The following is a 5,483-nucleotide window of genomic DNA, read 5'->3' on the forward strand; positions in this document are numbered from 1 at the left end:
CTCTCCCCAGTGCTGTAGCAGGGGAGGGAAAGGGCCAGCACCCCTGCCCTCATGCCTCGCTTCATTGTGCCTACATCCATCTGTTTCTCTTTCTCTTCTACTACTCTACTACGTTTTTTCTCCTCTTAGTGGTGCTTGGGACCTCAGAGCCCCATCAAGAACCAAGATGAAGAAAGTCCCAGGGAGAAGCACATGGAGTTGAATCACTTCATCCTCATACCTGCCCACTCCAGAGAACAAGGCTCCCTGGAGCAGGCATCTGGCAGCCCATCTTGCCCCTGACTATCTCAGGAGTGCTCTGCCCTCTGCTGCATTATGGCACCCAAAGAGGGGTCATCTTACGCATGGTCTGTGTCCCTCACCCTCAGGCTTTCGCCGCACCAGCCTGAGGGGTCAACTCAGACTAGGTTCCAGGTTCCTGACCCAGCCCCATGGTGCTGGCCTGGTGGCTGCTTTGGGCTCACTCCTATCCCTGCCCCACTTGCATGGCCCCATTCAAGGGTCTTCTGTCTTGGGCTCACTCTGAACTGCCTTGGTCCAGCAGTTCAGGTGGGGTTCTTCTAGTCCCTGGCTCATTCCCTACCTTGGGAGTTTATCCAAACCTGCAAAGTGCCAGACTGGTAGTTGTCTCAGGCTAGCTTCCTGTCCTGGGCCCCTGACACCAGACTGGTGGTTGTCTTAGGCTGGCCTTCTTTGGGGGGACATCCCAGGTCAGAACAATGAGCATAGATACAGCCTGTCTCGACTCTGCCACCTACTGACACACATGGGATACAGCAGCGATAGCAGCAATGCCTCTATGGGCAAGATCAGATGCTATTTCTAATCTCATTGCCTTCCAGTATTTAAGTGTGCTGTTTGTTAGTTATCTGTGATGTATCTGGCTAGCATTGCTCCATCATTCTGCCTTTTCAGACTGCAGACAACAGTCAATTACGTTATTGTATAACAGCAATAGGCAAGTCTGCACGTGGAAATACGCTCTCAAAGACCCCATTCAATCTGCCTAGCATTTCTCTCTTAACTCTTTTTGTACATCTTATGCCCAGACGGTTGCCCCAATATTACTCAGCTTCCCGTTGCTGTAAGTAACTCGGGAAGAGATCATTAATGAATAAGAGGCAAATTAAGCTACTTGCATAAGATCTGGTAGAACTATTGGGATGGATGGAAGTTATCAGTGGAGAATGCTTGAGACAGAAAATTTTCTCACTGGAAGCCGGAGAGTCAGGAAGGAGCTGCAGTCCCACAATCCCCTTTAAGCTCCTGATGACCTAAGGACTTCCTACCAGATCCCACTGCCCATTAGTGCCACTGTGGGATCAAACACTGGAAGACATTCAACATCCAACCTATAGCAATGACTCCTTCAAACCTTGCCCCTAGCTACTCTTTATAGAGCTAGCAGTGTCGTGGAGGAACCTGGTTTCCTGCCCAGCCCCATTTGTTGCTCAGGAGTTATCATATTACCTTAAAAAAAAAAAAAAACAACAGCTCAAGCGGAATGAGACTGTGGAGAATGATATTCGAGTCTCTAATAGTCAAAGCACGTCCTTTTATTCAGACTTTAATTAAGCCAGACATGGTAGTACATATATGCAGTCCCAGCACTTGGGAGGGTAAGGATCGTGACTGAGGCCAGCCTGGGCTACCAAGGAAACAAGATACACAAACAGACAGACTGACAGACAGTCCAACAGACAGACAGATCAACGGGTAAATGCATGAACAGGTAGACAGTCAGGTAGATAGATGTTAGACAGGCATGATGGTTCATGGCTATCATCCCGGCAACTGGGATGCTAAAGCAGGAGAGCTGCATTTGTTTTTTGCTAGATTTTTTTTCATTCATTCATTTACTTTTATGTTTATTTTATGTATATGTGTGCTTCTATCTGCATATATATAACTGCATGCCAAAAGAGAGCATCAGACCCTAGTATAGATGGTTGTGCACGACAATGTGGTTGTTGGGAATTGAACTCAGGACCTCTGAAAGAGCAGCAGACAGTCCTCTTAACCACTGAGTCATCTCTCTGGCCCGCCAAAACTGCATTTTTAGTCCAAGACCAGGTTGTGCTGCATAGAGAGAGTTCCAAGATTAAATAAGCGATAGAAGAAATAAATTAATTAAAATTTTAAAGGTGCATGTATTAAAATACACAACCAGACTCCTTTCACAAAACAGAGAGTAAGTTCAGCATCAACCATTCTCCCATGAGAGGCCAGGGGGTAGGTCAGTGACAGAGCAATCTTTTATCATGTACATGGATTTTATCCTTATCCCCAGAACTGTTCACACAGAGGAAGCCATTTCATTGCTTCTGCATTGGTCATGGACCGCAGCAATTCTTCTATAAATATAAAGAAAACGTACAAAACCCCACTGTGTAACCCCACATGGCCCCCAGTTGGTCAGATTTCCAGCCTGCCGCGTCCTAAGTCCTAAAGAGGCTGAGACGGGCAGCTTTAAGAGCTAACTCCTCTAGAGTCCTTAGTCCTTATGGGATAACTCAACACACAGCATGCGGGATGCAACTAAGAAAGCACACAGACTGGGATCTGGGTGTGGGGTTGGCCATGGTCATAGGACTACATGCAGCTGATAAATGTGTCCTTCCTTCATCCACATCTCCGTTCAGCATCGCCATCTAGAGTGCCACCATGACTACCCTGATGATTTGCTCTCTCCAGATCACCTGTGATCACCTGCTATATACTCTTAGAGTGCTTATTCGTTTTAGTGTGTGTGTGTGTGTGTGTGTGTGTGTGAGAGAGAGAGAGAGAGAGAGAGAGAGAGAGACTACAGATCAGCCTTGTTTTTTAAAGATTTATTATTATACACACACACACATATATTATACATAATATATTATGTAGATCTCATTACAGGTGGTTGTGAGCCACCATGTGGTTGCTGGGATTTGAACTCAGGACCTTTGGAAGAGCAGTCAGTGCTCTTCCCCACTGAGCCATCTCGCCAGCCCCCACGCAAGTGTTTTTACTCTGACACTGTCTCCAATCAAGCATCTCGTCTTTAACATCTAGAGGTCACTGTTCTTGCCCATTCATTAGAATGAAAACTATTTCTCCACAGCAGACCTTATTGGCATTTAATCTAGGCTCCGCCCCACAGTTACCTGGCAACAGCCAGGTGTGCCTAACTCACTATAAAAGGGGCTGCTTGCCCCCTCCTCTCTCTCTTGCTCTCTTGTTCCTGTTCCTTATCCTCACTCCCCCGACTGCCCCCCCATCTCTCCACGTGCTCATGGCCGGCCTCTATTCCTTTACTACTCTCCTCCTTTTCTCTTCCCCACCCCACCTCTGCCTTTCTTTCAACTCACCTCCCCATGCCCTGAATAAACTATTCTATCCTATATGTGACTGGTACCTCAGGGGGAAGGGATGCTTCAGCATGGGTCGGCAGGGGCACCCTTTCCCCCACACTTTAACTCACCTACACCAAACATATCCCTGCTTTCTTTCTTTTTATAAAACACGACAGATCTTATGATGGAGGCTGTCACCCAATAGAAGTACCAAGAGCGGCTGAATAAACGAATCTGTCACAAGTGGGGCGAAGACCATGAGCATTAACACGTGGGTGTGAGCCGAGACAGAGTGGTAGAGGGAAAACCTACTCCTTCATCCCATCTTCTTTCCCGTTAGTGGTCCACTGTCCCAATTAGGGATGTCACAACTCAACCAAAAGAGCCAGTTCTCGGCTTTAATGTCCCTCGATAATTGAATGGATTCTCCAGGATAGTTTTTGACAAATGGGCTCGGTTGTATGACACCAGCATTAGAATCCCCAGGCTGACTTGGTTGGAGGCGTTCTGCACAGGTTGGCCTACAGAGGGTGCTCGCTCACTTTAAAAAAAAAAAAAAAAAAAAAAAAAAAAAACACGAAAGAAGCAAGGGCGCTGTCCCTGGAGTCTGAGAAAAAGAGAAAGACAAGCACTGAGATGTAACTGAAGGGAGGCTTGTTTTTACACGGTTTGCTTCAAAACCAAAGTTAATGGACAAAACGAAACCATAAAGCAATTTGTGAAGATGTTAGAGACACACGAAGTGCTCTCCTGTGGAAAAGAAGGGTCTGGATCTTTCGAAGAGAAGCAAGCAGGAGGAGTGAATGTGAACTCTGTGAACGTGAAGATGGGGACCCGGAAGGCTGCAGGTTCTGGAGGGAGAGAACGTTGACAAGCCTCTGCGACATACATTCCGTCCTTAGGTCATGCAGGGAAATGGGGACCTTAGAACTTTGAAACCAAGTGGGAGATGCCTGTGGACAGTATGAACCGGGCACGCCCCAACTGCGGCTCAGACCTGCATCGCATCCCTGAAATGGATTCTTGGCTTTTGTGTTCTGCTAGGGTTCGTACTTAGCCCACAGAGAAGAAGTGAAGCAGGTGAGTTACCAGGAAACGTACCTCAGCCATGGCAGTGCAGGGTGACAGTCACACATTCCAAGGGAAAGTTGGAGGGAGATATTCTTAAAGCTGTGACCTACCTATCTTATCCTCACCCAGAACTGTCACTTCCTGAGTTCTTTGTCCATCCAGGGTCACAGCCATTTTGTTTTAATGTTCAGTGGCTAAACTAAAAAACAGATCAGTACATTGCAGATGAGGAAATGGAACGGCATAGCAGTAAAGGCTCTGGCTGCTAAGCCAGGCAACTGGACTTGAATCCCTGGAATGCACGCGGCAGAAGGGGAAAAGCAACTCTCACAGGTTGTCCCCTGTAGTCCACAGTCACACACGCACGCACACGCGCGCAAACACACACACATACACATTCCCCACCCCCCACCCCCACCTAGAATAAATTGATGAGTATGTAAAACTCAATGAAGGTCAAGGAATGCTTTTGTTTTAAAAAAATGACCCACCTCCCCCAGCTACCCTTAAAATCCAACAAAACACATTTTTAATTACTGATACAGAGTAGGAAAATATCTATTTTTTTTTCCCCAATGAATTGCCTTAATTAAACTGATTGTTCGAGGGGCTTGAGAGATGATGGCTCAGTAGTTAAGAGCACTGGCTGCTCTTCTAGAGATCCTGAGTTCAATTCCCAGCAACCACAAGGTGGCTTACAACCATCCCCCGTGGCCGCAGGGACATTCTACCTTTCTGCCTCTACCAGGCACAACAGCCTCTCCTGCTGTCCACCACGAGTCAGGGCCAACATGAGACTGCAGATAGGCAGGCAGGTTCTGGGAGCTTGCAGGGAAGCCAGTCTAGTAAACAATGAGCTCTCAAGTCAGTCAAAGACTCTACTTCAAAAAAATAAGATGGAGTGTGGTAAAAGGAGACAACAATGACCTCTGGTCTCAATATACATACACTCATGCACAGACCACACATAAGAAAGGTGGGTGGAGGGGCTGGTGAGATGGCTCAGTGGGTAAGAGCACCCGACTGCTCTTCCAAAGGTCCGGAGTTCAAATCCCAGCAACCACATGGTGGCTCACAACCATC

General features: G+C 47.2%; 1 non-coding gene across 1 annotated transcript; it reads right to left on the reverse strand.

Moving 5' to 3' along the window:
• Window positions 1-674: 674 nt before the first annotated feature.
• On the reverse strand, window positions 675-808 carry LOC115064743. Its single transcript, XR_003844568.1, has one exon. It is a non-coding gene; the product is annotated as a small nucleolar RNA SNORA17 (small nucleolar RNA).
• Between the last annotated feature and the right edge of the window lie 4,675 nt (window positions 809-5,483).

This window comes from Mus pahari, chromosome 9, assembly GCF_900095145.1.
Source record: "Mus pahari chromosome 9, PAHARI_EIJ_v1.1, whole genome shotgun sequence".
NCBI classification, from domain to species: domain Eukaryota; kingdom Metazoa; phylum Chordata; class Mammalia; order Rodentia; family Muridae; genus Mus; species Mus pahari.